Source organism: Podarcis gaigeae (genome assembly GCF_964106915.1).
Source record: "Podarcis gaigeae genome assembly, chromosome: 2".
NCBI lineage: Eukaryota > Metazoa > Chordata > Lepidosauria > Squamata > Lacertidae > Podarcis > Podarcis gaigeae.
The window spans coordinates 41595823-41614944 of record NC_139679.1 but is presented as its reverse complement, the minus strand read 5'-3'; positions in this window follow the sequence as shown (position 1 = coordinate 41614944).

Genomic DNA, 19122 nt, shown 5'->3' with positions numbered 1-19122 from the left:
AGAGGGTCAATAGGAAAGGAGGTGGTCTTTCAGTTGTTTGGGACCCCAAGTTATTTAGGGCTTTGAACAGTGATGTGAGCACCTTGAATTAGACCTGGAAACATATTGGCAACCAGTGAAGTTATTTTAAGGGGGCCATTTTGTAGAGTTCCACAAGCTGTGGAAGAGCAACAAATAGCCATGACTGGGGACGAGGAGGGTTGGGGCCAGAATGTGTGGTAGTGACTGTGTCAGCTGCACACACAGGAAAGTCGGACTGGAGCAACCCAATTACGATATGAAGCCCTAATCTTGAAGCACACTTTGTAATATCTTCATGTTATTGTGGAACCTAAAACACTGTACTAGGTAGTTGAGTCATAAGCAAATACTCTGTGGAAGAGCAGATTAATATCTTCATTAGAAACTCTTGGTTTGACTTATTTCTGAGCAGACTGTAAGCAAATATACTCACTCTGTCTATGCACGCACACCTCTTCCTCAAGTACTGTATTGGATTCTTTAGCAAGCAGGAGTGAATTCTAAACAAATGTGCAATGAATACAGTGGTACCTCAGGCTGAGTACTTAATTCGTTCCGGAGGTCCGTTCTTAACCTGAAACTGTTCTTAACCTGAAGCACCACTTTAGCTAATGGGGCCTCCTGCTGCTGCCATGCCGCCGGAGCACAATTTCTGTTCTCATCCTGAAGCAAAGGTCTTAACCTGAGGTAATATTTCTGGGTTAGCGGAGTCTGTAACCTGAAACGTATGTAACCCGAGTTACCACTGTACAGTAGAGTTATCATAAAACCCACTAGGTGGCAGTGTGTTGTTACAAGTGCACTGCACTGAAACGCATTTGACTTTTTAAACACTTTGAAATTTGGTTTTGCTCATCCTGTTCTGAGCTAGGCATCTTTTATTCATTTATTCATATAGAGTTCTGGGGCCCTTTTAGTCAGTGAACGAAATACCAAAATACAATTTAAAAATATATTGGATCACTTAGAAAGTGTCTTAAGAGAAAGGAGATAGCGCTTCAAAGGATATTTGGTAATCTCAGTGAAAAATGGGGTAGATGAGAAGCCTAGCCTCAGGGTGGGGGTACTCTTAGCAAATTGCCCACAGTTTTGTGCCACCCAATACTTACTGGTTGTTGTGGGTGGGCTCCAATGCCAAGTGGGTCCCAAAGTTGTTTGGGAGATTTAATCTTGTTAGACTTGGGGAGGGGGGTTGTGAAGTATTGTTGATGCTTTATAGTGTATGTTGTGATGCTTTTAATTTTTAAATTGTAACAAAACCTGAAATCTCAGTTTAGGGTAAACTTTTAAAAAATAAAACTCTTACAAAGCAGTAGTAATTTTGAAGGTGAGGGGGCAGACAATTAGGTCAGATTTGACACCAGCCTGGGATCCAGCTCCCCCCACGTCTGTACAGTTGTGTTGCAAACAACAACAACAACAGTAAACAGCTTTGCTGTTGTGAAACCTTGTCCTATTGCAGAACGGTCTCTTTTGATGTACATTTCAACGTAAGTATAGGTGCTTGTGGGTAGGATCGATGAGAGGCCTGATAAAATCTCCCTCAAATTTAAAAAGCCTTTGTTGTTTAGTGGATTTCTTCAATAAACATCCCACTGTGGTGTTTAAGGAAACTTGGTCATAGCAGCAGCCACTGTGGAACCCACAGTTACACAGGCTTATATAGAGGCATTCTCTCGCCTTAGCTTGACACATGCACTGTATTTTTCGCTCTATAAGACACACATTTTCGCCTCCAAAAATTAAGGGGAAATGTGTGTGCGTCTTATGGAGCGAATGCAGGCTCCTTGGCTTCAGCGATAGCAACGTGAAGCCTCTGAAGCGCAGTGGGCACCCAAAGCCTCCAGAGCACAGCAGGAACTCCCACTGCACTCCGGAGACTTCATGCGGCTATCTGGAGAGCGAGAGGGGTCGGTGCGCACCAACCCCTCTCGCTCTCCAGATAGCCTCCTGAAGCCTCCAGAGGCTTCGGGTTCCTTTCGCTGAAGCCAGGAGAGTCTCTCCGCCCTCCCTCCGCACCGCCCTCTCTCACTCTCCAGATAGCTGCCTGAAGTCTCCGGAGCGCAGCGGGAGCTCCCACTGAGCTTTGGAGGCTTCGGGTTCCTTTTCTGAAGGGTAGGTGCCCCTTCAGCTAAGGCGCAGCGCCCCTTCAGCTAAGCGGGAGGAGAAATTGAAAGGGCTCCATTTCTCCTGCCGCTTCGCTGAAGGGGCGCTGCGCAGAGAGGGGGAGATTTTTTTTCTTGTTCTCCCCCTCTAAAACAAGGTGCGTCCTATAGAGCGAAAAATACGGTAAGTCACATTCTTGGAGGAAAAACATGCCTGCGTTAACAGAGCTGGATGCCTCATTCAGAGAGAAGGACAGGGTGCCTACTTTCTATCAGGCTAGCTCAAGGCCAAGTTCCTCCTGCACAAACACTATTGACCCATTCTTAATACAGCCTGAGTAAGCAAATTCTCCTAACATCCTGTCACACTCTCTTTTACAGTTTCTACATCTCTTCACATGCAGGCTACCTAGCAGAATATATCCTATAAATTTCCGCTGCAGTGGCCTTGGTGTGGTTATAAGCACCTTCCATTTGGTGGTGTGATGAGAGTACATGTTGTAACAGGGCACTCCCTGCGTACTGTGGGCTTCCTCGTTTCCTGTCAGGAAGCAGACGTTGCATTCCAAGGTTCCTTTCCTTTCGGTTGCAATTGTTGCCTCACTGCACAGCTTGTTCTTTGCAGGATGAGCAATTTATTCGCACTCGCTTCCCACCCACTGCCTTGTTTCCTTCCTCCCTGCGGTTTCTCACACCTTTCACTAATTGTGGGTAGCTTTCTCTGCTTCTTTCGTATCACGTGCTCATGCTGCTTCCCAACTTGCTTCAAACAGTGATGGAAGCCTCAGTGTCCCCATTCCCCCTTTTATTCTCTTTCCCCTTTACCTGTCTATATACAGTGGCACCTCAGTTTTCGAAAGTAATCCATTCCAGAAGACTGTTCAAGTTCCTAAATGTTCAAAAACCCAATACGGAAGTTTCAATACGGAAAACTCAGTGCAGAAGCCTCACTGCATGTTCAGTTTCTGAGGTGTGTTCAAAAACCAAAGCATTTACTTCTGGGTTTACAGCGTTCGGAAACCGAAATGTTCGGCAATGGAGACATTCAAAAACCAAGGTACCACTGTACTTGGTACTTGGTACTCAAACAACTTGGAACCCAAACACTGCAAACCCGGAAGTAAGTGTCCCGGTTTGCGAACTTTCTTCGGAAGCCGAACGTGCTCCGTTTTGGGTGTTACGCTTCCAATTTGAACGCCACACTTCCATTTTGAGTGTTATGCTGAGGTCTGTCTGTTTTTGCTATTTATTTTGCATTTTTGCTGCTCTTTTTTTGTGTTCAGCCACTGATTGATTGATTGATTGATTGATTGTGTGACTGCAGTACATTGTTTATTGCTTTCATTTTATGGATCAATGGTCTCATTAGATAGCAAAATCCATGTTAGATTTCCCTTTTAGTGGGAATCTGGAATGAATTAATCCATTTTGCATTACTTTCCATGAGAAAGCGCGCCTTGGTTTGGAATGCTTTGGTTTTGGAACAGACTTCCGGAATGGATTAAATTTGAGAACCAAGGTACGACTGTACTTGTTTTAGTTTCATAGCAATTTAATTGTGATGGCTTCACAAGCACAGTTAAAGGAATTGGGCGTCATGTGACTGGCATAGTACCATCTAGGGAATATTGATTACCAACCATGCATCAAGGAGCAGAGGCACAAAATTGCCCCCAAGATTGAGGGGGCCCAGTGCACATTGCACATGCATGATGTGACGATGTATGGAGGAGGCTGAACGCTCAGGAGAAGCCAGCCACTGAAGCTCAACATTGAGAGGGCCCAGCCCCCTTTCAACAAATATTGAGGGGGCAAAATGCCTGCCTTCATTACAATGTGTAGTGTGCTGTTGGAGAGAGTTGGCTTTACCACATAGTAAATACAGTGCTTTTTTCTTTCTTTCTTTTAAAGCCACCCAATTTTGGTCGACCAAAGCCCTATTGGGTGTGGAGAATTCTTCTTCCGCTTGCTTGCTGGTTTGAATTATTTCCTGAAAGTCATTTACTGTTTCTTGGAAATGCAATTAATTTCCTCAAGACCAGAAAAAGTCTATTAATAAGCTCAGATAAATATAGCACCCTCTGCAGCTTTTTATATCCTTTGCTGTGTATCTAGGCTCCCGGCTGTTGAGAAGCCACACTTTCCCATTGTGATGTTATGAGGGGGTCGGAACTAAATAGCCTTTATCTCATTTCCACTTGGGCTGCTGTGGGAACTTAAAAAAAATAAATAAATAAAGCTTGGACGGGTTTTCCTGTGTAATAATAGAAATAGAAGCCGTCATGGTTTGACAGGAAGGTGATGAGGGAGCCTCGCCTCATGTCCTTCACGCTACACTTCTTAGAGGAACAATAGGGTGGGGCAGGGTTCACAAAGTGGCTCATGGGTCAAAAATAGAAGTGAAACTTTGACACACTTCCAGTTTTAAGTGGGTGCAAGTCTTATTCTTAGTTCTGCTTTCCTTACACCCAACAAATAATCTTTGATTTTGGCAGCGGTATCTACATCATCAACATCATTATTTTAGGGATGCTTTTAATATTTGTTTAGGGAAGCTTTTAATATTTGATGAATGATTGTTTTTTAATATTTTGTTGGAAGCTGCCCAGAGTGGCTGGGGAAACCCAGCCAGATGGGCGGGGTAGAAATAATAAATTATTATTATTATTATTATTATTATTATTATTATTATTATTATTATTTGTATGCCACCCTATACCCGAAGGTATCAGGGTGGTTCACAACACAATATAAAAGCACAAAATACATAATAAAAATAATTAAAATAATTAACGATACTAATGTATGTTATGTACTGAAGTTCTCACCCTGGGCCAGCAGGGGGATACTGTAGATAGTTTTCACTCAGGTCCACGTCAGTTATTTTAGGCGGGAAACCCTGGGTTGTTGTTGCTACAATGTTGACAGCCGGCTGCCTATAAAAGCAGGCCGGCTGAGCTGTTTGCCGTTCAGTTCTGTCCAGCTTACAATTAAAGAGCTGCTCTGGAGAAATCGCTGTGTCGTCTGCTATGTTCGCCCACAACTTAACAATGTATACAAACTAATTAAAAATACACTCCCCAATAAAGGCCCCTAAACAGCCCACAGATACAAATGCAAACATCCAAATTAACATTTAACATTGAAAAACAATTTAAGGCAACCGCACCCCAAAATTTATATAGGCACTTCAGAAATACAGTCTGTGCAGGTACACTGTCCAATACTGGGATGAGCAGAAATGCTACCAGTTACTCTTATCTAGTGGGAAGATGGTTTTAAAAGACAAAGCTGTCAGGGGTGGCAGGCCATTTCTAGCAGCTTGGTGAGCTGGAACTTTCCTGGGGGCCACAGGCCATTGACTCTTTTTGTACATAAAATAAACATTTACCCATTTCCATTCCCTTTCCCTCTCTTTCTCTCTCTGCCCCAACCACTCTGGGTAGATTTCAACATATATAAGAATATAATAAAAAATGAAACAGTAAAAATCTTCCCTATGCAGGGCTGCCTTCAGAGGTCTTCTAAAGGTTTTTTTAAAAATGATATTTATTAAGTTTTTAACAAGAAAAAGGTTACAAAACAGTAAACAAAGAACACACAAAGAAAATACAAAAACCAAAAATTTAACGTAAAAGGAAAAAAATAAAAATAAAATCCCTCTTTCTAATATCTTACCACTCATTTACTTATTTTCATGACTTCCTCACACCTCTCTTTTTTGAATTCCATTTAAAAATTTGCTCAGCAAATTCATACCCTCTTAATTTACCCTTAATTGTTTATCCTCACATATTATAACTTCAAATTTTCATCTAATATCAATCCATTCTTGCATATTCTTATTTTGCCTTGTTACTAGAACCACTTTGTTTCATTCCAACATCATTAACATTCAATAATTTTACAGTGTTTCTGCAGATAGATTTTAAATTTCTTCCAGTCTTCTTCCACCAACTCTTCTCCCTGGTCTCGGATTCTGCCGGTCATTTCCGCCAGTTCCATGTAGTCCATTACTTGCATCTGCCATTCTTCCAAGGTGGGTAGATCTTGTGTCTTCCAATGCTTTGCAATGAGTATTCTTGCTGCTGCTATAGCGTACATAAAGAAAGTTCTATCCTTCTTTGGCACCAATTGGCCGACCATACCCAGGAGAAGGCCTCTGGTTTCTTCAAGAAAGTATATTTAAATACCTTTTTCATTTCATTATAGATCATCTCCCAGAAAGCCTTAATCCTTGGGCACGTCCACCAAAGGTGAAAGAATGTACCTTCAGTCTCTTTACATTTCCAACATTTATTATCGGGCAAACGATAGATTTTTGCAAGCTTGACTGGAGTCATGTACCACCTGTATATCATTTTCATAATATTCTCTCTTAAGGCATTACATGCCGTAAATTTCATACCTGTGGTCCACAACTGTTCCCAGTCAGCAAACATAATGTCATGTCCGATATCTTGTGCCCATTTTATCATAGCAGATTTTACCGTTTCATCCTCAGTATTCCATTTCAACAGCAAGTTGTACATTCTTGATAGTATCCTTCTAAAGGTTGTTTAGTTACTTATCTCCTTAGCTTGGGGATCACATAAAGCAGATAGATAGTAAGAAGAAAAATGTTCCAGTTGTCACAGATCGCGCAGTATCCAAGTTGAGACGTAGCAGGAGAAAGAGTAAGGAAAGAGTAAGAGTAAGGAAAGCCTAGAAAATGAGGATGTATGCAGGTAAATGCATACTTGCATCAATACAAATTTCAAACAGAGCTTTTCTATAGTTAATAATTTCTGTATTTAGCTACTTCAGAATTTGTTTTTTAATGAACGGACAGTAGAAGAGGGTTGTAATGAGAAAAGGGGGTAGAGAAGGTGTATTTAGTGGTCCAAGCAGGCCAGATCAAGGGGACTTTTTGCTCTTCTTTCCCTATCAGTGGTACTCTAAATTTCATACCTGTGGTCCACAACTGTTCCCAGTCAGCAAACATAATGTCATGTCCGATATCTTGTGCCCATTTTATCATAGCAGATTTTACCGTTTCATCCTCAGTATTCCATTTCAACAGCAAGTTGTACATTCTTGATAGTATCCTTCTAAAGGTTGTTTAGTTACTTATCTCCTTAGCTTGGGGATCACATAAAGCAGATAGATAGTAAGAAGAAAAATGTTCCAGTTGTCACAGATCGCGCAGTATCCAAGTTGAGACGTAGCAGGAGAAAGAGTAAGGAAAGAGTAAGAGTAAGGAAAGCCTAGAAAATGAGGATGTATGCAGGTAAATGCATACTTGCATCAATACAAATTTCAAACAGAGCTTTTCTATAGTTAATAATTTCTGTATTTAGCTACTTCAGAATTTGTTTTTTAATGAACGGACAGTAGAAGAGGGTTGTAATGAGAAAAGGGGGTAGAGAAGGTGTATTTAGTGGTCCAAGCAGGCCAGATCAAGGGGACTTTTTGCTCTTCTTTCCCTATCAGTGGTACTCTATAGACTTTTGTTTTCAGAATCTTATGCTGCAAGCAGCCAGTTCTTGTCTTACCAGCAGAGGGAGCCACAACCCTTCTTTCCTTTGCAAAGGCAGGAGGAGCAGGCTAGAAAATGGCTACTTTTGGCACAGAGTCCTTTTTGGAAGAACTCCTTTGAAATGGCTCCAGGAATCAATTTAAGTGCGAGAAGTGGAAAAGAATAAGGCAGCCCTTCCCCGCCAGAGCTTCACTTGCCCGGAAAGAGGAGGGAACAGAGTGGGGAGACGAGAATACAAGTAGATGCGGAGCCGGGTGGAGCCACAATACGGGGTCACTCTTGGCCTGCGTCTACATTCCTTGGCTGCTGCAGCAGAAGTTCTTGACAGGAAATCCATGACAAAACAGAGCAAGAGTCACTGTTTCCACCCTTTCTCATATCCCGCTCTCTGCTCCCTTTGGGTCATCGGTGCAGTGATGGGGGATGGGGGGGAGGAAGATGATTTCGCTGAGCTTTCTTGGAGCAAGGAGCCAAGTGGGAAGAAGCAAATTGGAACCAGGCAGTTGTGTGAAGGAGGAGTGTGCAAGACCGAGACCCACAGCCTGGCTCCACTTAGGAGGCGTTTTGAACTCCATTTAGACTCTCAGGCTCCAGTTTTGGGAAACGGGGCTCGCTTCCCACTGAACGCCTCTTATTAAGCATTTCAGGCTGCAGTCCTGTTTGCCCTGATTTCACAGCCCTCCTTCATCATCACAGATCAAGTTGGAAATCAGACCCCCACCTGAACTCCACTGTATTTCCAAGTGATGCTTGGTATCCTTCCAGTGGCTGTTCCATAAAATCCAGCTTAGCTCAGCAGAAACAGATGGAAACCTGCTGTCAAGAAGATGTAAGTGCCTTGCACGGCATTCCTATGTATAGCCAGAGGTGCTAACTTGAATAAAATATTGGGGGGGGGGGAGTTGGAGGTAAGCCCTTCTCCACATAATCGTTCACATGACGTGGCACCTCCACCCCACTTGAATGGCAATGCCCATTAAGTTGGGTTGTGGGTGTGCTCCTTTCTCATTTCTCCTTTCTTCCATTTCTTATACAGTGGTACCTCAGGTTACAAACACTTCAGGTTACATACGCTTCAGGTTACAGACTCCGCTAACCCAGCAATATTACCTCATGTTAAGAACTTTGCTTCAGGATGAGAACAGAAATTGTGCAGTGGCAGCGCAGCGGCAGCAGGAGGCCCCATTAGCTAAAGTGGTGCTTCAGGTTAAGAACAGTTTCAGGTTAGGAACAGACCTCCAGAAGGAATAAAAAGTTCTTAACCTGAGGTACCACTGTACATTCATTTCTTACATCTCATCTCATCTGTAAGCTGCTTATGTGGCCACTCTGGTTTCTTTAGATGCCTCCCACTTTTATTTCTTGTCAGGTGTGTCTGCCTTTGTGCCCTCTACATTCCACACTTAAGAAACTTGCATCCATCTTGGACTCCCTTCTCTTTGAGTATCTCAGACCATGGGATCTCACCCAGTAGTTCCTTAAGCTTTTTGAAATCAGCCTCCTGAATGTCCAGTGTGCATGTCAGACTACACTCAGCTTTTCCTTGCCTCTGTGTAATGAAACCCAAGAGGACATGATCACTTCCTCCCAGGTTTCCCAATACTTCCACTTCGTTGATTAGTTCCTCCCTGTTGGTGAGAACCAGGTCCAAGATAGTTCATCCCCTTGTCACTTCTTCCACCTTCTGGGAAATGAAATTGTCAGCGAGGCATGTTCTGCCTTAAAAGAAAATGTAATGAAGATGGTTTATCGTTGGTATCTCACTCCCACCAAATTGGCAAAAATGTATAGAACAAGTAGTAAAACCTGCTGGAAGTGCAAGGAAAAAGACGGCGATTTCTATCATATGTCGTGGTCTTGCAATAAAATAAAAGAGTTTTGGGATGCGGTTTACGAGTTAAAAAAGATGTTTAAGTACAGTTTTCCCAAAAAGCTGGAATAATTTTTGCTAGGTTTGGTGGGAGAAGGGATTAAAAAGATAGATCAAAGATTATATTTATATGCAACAACTGCAGCCAGAGTTCTGATAGCTTTAAAGTGGAAGCAACAGGAGATGCCAATGATAAGAGAATGGCAGATAAAGTTGGTTGAGTATGCTGAGATGGCTAAATTGACACACAGAATTCGCAATCAGGAGGAGACAAAGTACTGTACCAAAAAGAATGGAGTAAATTTATGGTTTATATAAGTGAGAATAGTACAAATATGAAAACTTTGGCAGGATTGAAATAATTCTCATGTCGTGGTATAATTTATAATTAAAGAATCTGTAAACTATAGAATGGAATAGGAAAACTGGTGGAAGGGAAGGACGGAAGCTAATGGATCTATGAAACACAAAGTAGGATACATGTAATAAGATGTGATGTTTTGGTGGTAGGTGGTGGGGGTTGGTTGGTGATTGTAAATTTCAATAAAAATCATTTTTTAAAAAATGTCAGCGAGGCAATGGAGGAATTTGTTGGAGCTTGCATTATTGGCAGAGTTTCAGTTCCAACACACATCCGGATAGCTGACGTTCTCCCATGACTACTATATCTCTCCTTTTTGAATGTTTGGTAATTGCTCTAGGGAGGCATCATTCAGGTCTTTGGTCTGGCTTTGAGGTCTATAACAGACACCCACAGTATGGTTCCTGTTGCTTCCCTCTCCTACCATTTTTACCCCTTTACAATCCCTGGTGGCCTTTTTGGGGAGTGTGATGGTAATCCTGTCTACATATGCAAGGCAGGCATGCCCAGATGTTCTCTGCAATAATTTCCCTCCTCCAATCACTGGAGGGATTGAATCATGCCATATTCTTGAACAGCAGACAAGCTTTAGAATGTAGTCTGTCAGTATTATCCCCAGTGAGTTGAAACAGCTGCAAGGATCAAAGGCAGCCTCAGGATAGAGCCTCTTACTCAAGCAAGGCCAATTGAAGGAGGAGGAGGAGGAAACAGTGGTGGAGCATTTCACTTGAGTTATTTTGAATCTTATGCTGTTTTCTGGGAAGAGCTATAATGTACATATTTAAAGGATGGGGAACCTGAGCTTCGTCAATATAGTAGAGGATAGCTCAGCCAGTAGAGCACGAGTCTCTTAATTTCAGGGCTGGGGGTTTGAGTCCCTTGTTGGACAAAAGATTCCTGCATTGCAGGGCATTGGATTAGATTACCCTTGTGGTCCCTTCCAAGTTTGCAGTTCTGTGCTTCTATGAAATGTTCTTGGGCTCCAGCTTCCACCATTCCCAGCTACCAGGACTAGTGTTCAGGGATGATGGGAGCTGCACTGCAAGAAGACCTCATCCCTGATATATTCATTATAGAAACCATTTGCCCAGCTGCCTAAGTAGTTAGCCCTTGCCTTTTAGGAAGGGGCTGTAAGTTAGTGGTAGAGCACCTGCCTTCTTTTCAAGAGGTCCCAGGGCCCATGCCTGGCAACTCCTCTCAGCCTCAAGCAAGCAGGGCCAATGCTCAGGAGTGATAGGAGTTGTAGTTTAACAACCTCTGGAGGGCCACAGATTACACACACACACACACACACACACACACACACACACACACACGATGTAAACAATCTTGAGCTTGATGGGCTTATAGTGTGGCATAGGATAAGGCAGCTTCCTAAGGCTGCACAACTTCTGGATTATGCCGGGTTGGTGTGGTCATTGCTTTCTGTTTGGCATCAGGTTTCAAAGTTGCTAGCAGCATTTCTCATCAATGACACATCCTTTGGCTGAAGAAATCCAGCATCTCCTCTACAGGCAGCAACCCAGCAAAAGGGATTGTGTACATTTTTTTTTTTTTTTTTTTTTTGTAAAAGAGCAAGGTGGTGGTTCTTCGCCAGCAGCCAGTCCTCCTCTCTTTCTGTTTGGGAAACCACAGACAAGCCACACAAAAGCCCTTCTAGCTATGTGAACTCTTGACATTCCAGATGTAAATAGAGCTGTTCAGCTATCTCCAACCTTCCACATGTGTTTCACAGCCATTTCATATGAATGGCGCACTTACAAGGACAGTTGGGTCTCAAGAGCCACATGACTCTAGTGGTGCTTTTTACACATGCGAACCTTCCAGCGGATTCCTTTTTGCCTACATCTCTTTGCAGATGAATGTCAAATCTACATTGGCCGGAATGTTCATCTGAGTGACCAGTTGCCTTCCAGTCTGACATCACAACCCCACATAAGTAATGTGTGAGAGAAGTTCAATAGCTATTTTAAAGTCCATGCATGGAAACTTTGAGGGCTGAATATTAGATTCCTGGGACTTTTGTCTCGTTTCAGTGCCCTAACGAAACCAGTGACACCGTCTCTGTGTCAATACATTCAATTCAAGAAGATGTACCACCCAGCAGTTGCCTTGAGGCCCTGAAGAGCAGAGAATTGCAACTTGGAAACTGCTCAGCAAAAGATCTGGACAAGCGAAAGAGATGCTTGACTGCTGCTCCTTGGCTAGCTACGGTGGTGCTTGGAGATGGCTAAGGTGGAAGGTATTTTTATACCAGCCATTATTTATCAAGATAAACTCTTTAAATACATTTCCACTGCAGAGGTGAATCATGCTTCCTGGAGATGAGCTTATCTCATCCTCTCCAGGAACAAAAATCCTGGAGGCCTTGCAAAGTGCGAACTTTGCCTTTCCCAGAGAGCACATACCAGTCCTTCTGGTTTCCTCACTGAGTTTCCTGATTCTCAGACTCCGTCACACAAATCCTAGGCGCACACACGGGGACACACCTAGCTGCTGTCATCATATGTGATGGAAGTCCAGCAAGTCCTCCCAGCCTTGAACACTCATTTGGAAACAGTGTTGTCAAGAGAATTCTTTTCATAAACAAACAGAAATGGGAAAAGCTTCAGGAATGAAATCATGTGATCATCATGCTAGTGCTTAAACTGGACCAACATGGGTCCCAGAGATGACACAGGGAGAATGACCCCAAAGCTTAACAGCTCTGCTGCCTGCTCTCTAAACCCCCTTTGTCTGACTCTGTGTACATTATCTCCCAAGCCCCAGTGCCAATGTCTAGCAGAGAGAGCACCCAGCACCAAAAGGAAAGGATTCTCTCTCCATTCTTTGGTTCTTGACTAGATGGTTTCCAAAGCTAAAACTGTTTTTATATGTAATCTGCCCAAGTTGTGAGTGGTTATTTAAATTCATGCCATGCCAAATTTTGTTGCCGGTGAACAGTTTTGGTGCAAAAAGGGGACTTGGAGAGCAAAATACGTTTCCTTTTATTTTGGTGCCAGCTTACGCCCTTTTTACTTCCACAGGTAGCATATGCTTTGGGGGCATATCTTTAAAAAGAATTCAACCTGATGCCCACATGATCCCAACCAACCAGTGCTACCTTCTGGAACCATCCCTGGAGTTATGACCAGAACCACTTCAGAACTCTACTAGCTGACATTGGGCCTACCTAGTGAGCAGGGCTGTTTCCAAACTGCTGCTATTCAATCACTTCCTGGCAAATCCAGGCTGTGCATTTAGGGTTGACCCACTTCTCAAGAGGATCAGACCTTTTATGATAAGGAAACTGATGGGAAAATGTGCTGGAAAGTGTGGGATAACATTGGTTCTGAAGGAATGTCATCTAACCTCCTTGAAAACAAATCAGGATGAATGCTCCAAAACCAGGCCATCTTGAAGAGCTCAACTATTCATTTGAAGAAGAAAAATGCTCATCACACAAATCTAGTTTAGCCCTCAGCTGAGGTAAGCAATAAAGTGGGTTGGGCCTGCAAAGAAGAAACTGTTAACTAATATTGCTGGGGAACTTTGCTGAATGGAGTTTACTGAGTAAGCATTATATGAGGATATTTTACTATGGGAAAGGGTCATTGCTGGATAATATGGCTATAAGTTAAGGCTGCATATTCTGCTCCTGTTTTCTTGAGAGGAAACACCATTGAATTCAATAGGACATATTTCTGAGTCTTCTTTTTGTAGGCAAGTCTGTGTGACGTCTTTTAATTTTGCTTCATCCAGGTAAGAAGAAGGACTCTAGCATGCAAGCAGCCCAACTCTCCATGTAGCTAGACCTCTTGCTGCCAAATTCATCATATGATTCTCCTTTATAACCTGTAGCAATATGTGTGTTGCTTGATCCAGTTCCCTTTGAGAGACAAACTATTAGCTGAATAATCTGGGTTAAACTGCTCATTGTGTTTGCACATCAAACAGCATGCCCGAAATTTAGTAGGTTTCTCCATCTTCCACCCCATTCCATCTGAGCTATTACGCTTTTCTTTTGCTCTGCTACTCAACTGGTGTTGTATTATTCTGTATTTATTTAAGCAAGCAAATTCTCTTCTTTCTCTTAAGTCACCCCCTGGCTGCATTAAGTTGTCCAGGTCCCTGACTGCTGCTGTATTTCAGAGAACCACTTGGATGGCTGAAGGTTGCATTCATTCACACTCAGGTGGCAAGCGCAGCTAGTTAGAAAGACATGTCCCTGATCTCCTGGCCTCCAGTGTTGATTGGCAAGTTAGCTGAGCAGGAAATACTATTCCTGCCCTGCTCCAACCTTGCCTTCTCCACCACCTTTCAGCATCAGTCAATGAAAAAGAGCCCCCTTCTGCCTGATTGTACTGAACATTGCATTAGGGGAAGGGTGTGTGAAAATGTTTATAGTGTGAGCTCATGGAAAGAGAAGCGCTGGCAAGAATCTAGATTGCAGAGCAAATGCCAGAGGAATCTCAGAGCCCCAGCATAAAGTGCATCATTGCTTTTGGTGAGTGCTGACTTGCTGCTAATGCTGATGTGCTGGTTGGAGTGAGGGATTATCAGGGAATGCAATAAAATTGGCATCATGCTTCAGAGCTGAGGCAAGGTTGCATCTGTCAACAGCACGACCCTCTTCTTTGCTCACAATTCTAAAAATATATCTGTATTGAATGAAGGACTTCATCGACTTCATCCATGGCCGAGAGAGAGGCTTCCTACAAATGCAGACAGGAATTGTGCATCCCTAGAGTAGCTTTCCAGATATCTTTGATACTCACGGGAGACATGGTGGCCCAGCTTTTCATAGTGGGAGAGGTTTTTTTAAAAAATGCAATTATCCCATTAATTCTTAAACTTACACATACACAGAATATTATTCCCTTCCCTCAAAATAAGCAGCGTTTCCTTTTTATGTAATGAGGACATGGGTGGGGGAATCTGTTTTTGCAGACCCTGTACCCATTTTTCCCACTGGAAGGTCCCCAACACAGCCACACAATATATTTAAAGCACATGGTTTCTCTCAAAGAATCCTGGGAACTGTAGTTTATCCTTAACCGAACTACAATTCCCAGCCACCTTAACAAACTACAGACAGATGGGTAGGGTATAAATAATAAAATTATCATCATCGACATCACCAGGAGTCTGGGGGTTTTTGGGGGGGAGGTGCAGATCTGACCATAGTTCTTACTTCCTGCCCGACATCTGGACTCTTTTGCAGAAGCTTCTTATACATCCTGAAAAAACAGGGAGGGTGGTCCTTCTGGCTGGGATGGGGAGGGTCAAATGTGATGAGCTCCCAGTTTTGAAAATTCAGATTCTGATGGTGTGTGGCTTCAAAAGGTCTTTGTAAGGCAAAAATCTGATGCTTTGATAGAACTAGAGACCTTCTTAATTACTTATGCCATTTATGTCTCACCGCCAATAAGCTCAAGATAGCGTAAATGGTTCTGCACCCCGATTTTATCCTCACAGCAGCCCTGTGAGGTAGGCTTGGCTATTTATACCCTGACTGACTGACCTGTGTATCAGAGTGGGCACCCTCAACGGCAAAGACGTCTGTATAGATATCCAAAACAATCAAACTGGAATGTGGAAAGAAACGAGCCTCAGATGTCCCTATTGGTACAAAAAATATTTTCCTAAGTACGAAGATTAAATAATTTTTTTGGCACAGCCAAGACTACCACAAACCTGACTCCCACAAACTCAGATTACCATGATACCCAAAGCAACAAAGACACCTTCCTCTTCCACACACCCACAAACATGCCTCCTTCTCTATTTTGGAACTGACTGCAGGCAGAGCCTCAAAATGCTCTTCTGCCTCTTGTATTTTTGGCCCAGTCTCCACTTTGAAATGTGACCAAGGTGACATTTGGATGATTAGCGTAACCAGTGGTTATCAGCTTTCCTGGCTGCTTAGGACCTCCTCACAGCCTTGCCATTCCTCAAACGCTGTAGATGCTTCGTGTGAAAAAGAACACCCCTTTTCTGGTTAGTCGCAAGAGGATGACTGAGAGAGAACCGGGACTATCCCTCAAATTAGCACCTGCACATCAGAGCCAGTCCCAGATGCTGAACAATAATTATGGCGAAAACAGTTCATTGTGCAGCAAATACCTTCTTTGGGCAACTTTCAATAGTCACTGGGAGGAACTCAGCATTGCATTAAGTTGATTGTTCTGACAGCTCAAGCATTTCAGCTTACAGGGAAATCTTCTCTAAGCTTTGTTTTGGGGGTTCTCCTGACCTGCCCAGAGCCAATATCAGTGGGTACATGGGGTGAAGAAAAGGGTACAAGTCTCATTGCATGAGAAGGAGTCAGGTGAAGCCCACATACTGATTCCTACTGTGACAGAAAAAGATAATACAACTTTCAGAAATTTTAGCCAGATTTTAATTGCTGGCTTACATGTGTGCACATTTGTACAACTAGTTTTACATATTGGACAGTATTACATATTTTAAAATGCTTATTACGATTATATGGTGAATCCATTTGTTCTATTTTCACCTTTTTAATGGAGGGGTGGTGGGGAATCTCAGATATTTAGGGCATGTCCGGTAGGCCACTTTCCAAGTTTCTACTCTGGCCAAAGCACTCAAGAATGCAGGAAGCATCTTAGGAGGAAATAGGTAGTCTGACATCCTTGATCCTGGGAAATCCGGGTCTTTAATGGTCCTTGTCAACTAATAGCCTGCAGTCTCCAACCACCTCAAGATATCTGCAATCACCTTAAAGAAAATTCTCATTTTTATATCCATGTTTACTCCAGTCTTTTCCCATCCTCATGTATGTAACTGGATCAAAATTCTGCAAAACTTGAAATCCTGCTTCCCTAATGCAAGCTGGTCTTCAAGCAGAGGCTGGACAGTCATCTGTTGGAGAGGATCCAGTTCTGTATCAAGCAGGGAGATGAACTTGGTGGCCTACAAGGCTCCCTTCTGACTCTATGGTCACCTCCACATCATACTTTTAACTCATGGTTCTGTGTTCTTTTGCGCACCGGGGACCAATTTGTGGGACGGTGCTGCTAGCTCCAATTGCAAGGGGCCCTCCTGGTCTTTTGTGTGATCTCACAAGGCCTTGCCCTGCACTTGTGTGGCCTTGTGGGTAGAATGCTGGCCTTTTCAAAAGGGCTTGTCATGTTCTTTCCCTTCATCAAGCTTCCCCAACTCACCCTCTCTCAGATTAGAGTCTCTTCACTGAAGCTTCAAATGGTGGCGGGTTTTCTGGGCCAAAGGAGAATTTTACTCTCAGTCTATTGGTTGTGAGGTGGGGTTTCTTTTGTGGCTTTTTTCTCAGTAAAAAAAAAAAGCCATTTTTGTTAGGTGTTTGTCATAACTTGGGTGAAAATAGGATTGGCTTAACATGGCAGGTGGTATGGGATACTTTCCCATAGTCCATTCCAAACCCCACAGGATCACCCTGAGTCAGACATCCCCCCTGTGCTCCACATTGAGGAATTTCCTTTGGAAGAGCCCAAGGTCTGAACAGGGGGTTGTCTGATTCATGAGGTAACTGCTGCTTGTCAATGACATACAGCCTGGAGGCATTTGTGTTGAGAGGAAGGGAGACTGCCCAGGGAAGGAAGGAAGAAGAGGCAAGGCTCCAGGGCTGTACGGCCAACCAGTCACGCCTGTGTGTACAGACAGAAATCCTGGCTGTGTAGGTGGTGATCTCAGTACAAATCATTCACTAGCATATCCTTCAAAGATACAAATGGGGCTTTGCCAAATATCCCTTCCTTGGAACAGTAGTCAAACGCACATGTACTGGTTGTATCTCCGCCCAGTGGTTCATAGCAACGTGCTGTTGCATTGTCTCCTGCTAGTTCCCCCCCTTAACCCAGAACAAAGGAAAGAACAAATGTCTTTGCTGCTCACAATGGCAGTAAAGAGAAGGAAAAACTTATTCACTTCCAGGAATGCTGGAAGTCAAGGGAGCACTTGGCAGCACTTCAGCTGATGACACTGCCTCTCTCCATGAGACCATGCGCTTCACATCCCAACGAATAGATGGGGGAGCAATGTTGCTTTATTTACAGCGGGCAGATGCTTCAGATGGTTCTGTTCCCAGAAATAATCAGTACCCTTTGACTAAGTTAATCCCTGATACAAAATCCTCTAAATGAGGGGTGGGGAGACTTCTTCAGCCTGAGGACTGCATTCCTGCCATACGTTACCTTCCAGAGTTGACATGCCAACAGAGGGTGGGGCCATAGCTCCATATACCTTCCATTCAAACATATATATACCTTTCATTCACACTCATCCCTTCATCCATCCACATGCTCCTGACCCACTCTCACTCTGTGCTCATCCTCATCTATGCACCAGCAGCACATGGTTCCTCTTGGGTTCTTCCCTGAAGATGAAAGTTACAACTTGCCTGATGTTAAATAAAGAATTGTGAAACTGCTAGTTGTGGCCTGATTAAATAATGGTCATTATGATCTGAGCCAAGGCTGGTCCAATACATTTGGGCACCTGAGGTGAGCCACAAAATGACACCCCCTTTCCCTGCCAGGAACGGGGGGGGGGGGGAGAGAGATAAAGACATCAGGTTCTGCTGCCCCTGTGGGTCCTGCCACCTGAGGTGGTCATCATGACTAGTGTCACCTGCAAACCCCATAGTCTTTCACTGCGTGGTTGGATTTCATGCCATATAAGCAAAGCTAATTACTTTACATGGTGACATTAAGTGATTGACATGTGGTGGCCCCGCCCACCTGTCAAAATAGCCCACGGGACTTGCGGGAGGTTGGGAACTGGCTCATCTGCTAGATCCAATTCCCACCACTGCCTTAAAGCAGCACCTGGACACCTAGGATCGGAATGTTAATAGCTCAGGGTATTCAGGTGATGTGTCTCCATGGGAGATAATTGTTAGATGATTGCTTCTTAATACAAGACCACCTTGCATTGTTCTGAAAGGGAAATACCTGGAAGGTCATGAAAAGTGACATGCCTTTCTTCTCCTGACAGAAGCTGCGGTTGAAGTCGGGAAGAAGAAAGGCTGAGAAAACCAAGAGGGCAGAGAGGTGAGTTTGGGTTCTGTAAGCAGCTTTGGGACACACCTCTTTGGAGATCTGAAGTGGACAACGGTTTGGCTATCTGCTGTCATGTGCAAACTGGGGCTCCAGTTCTACTCAATCTATGTATCTGCAAATAAATTATACAAAATGCTAGCAAGACTCCACTGACCACCTTCCAAAGGGAACCAAACTTGCGTAACTGCTTTGCCTCAGGAGCTTTCTAC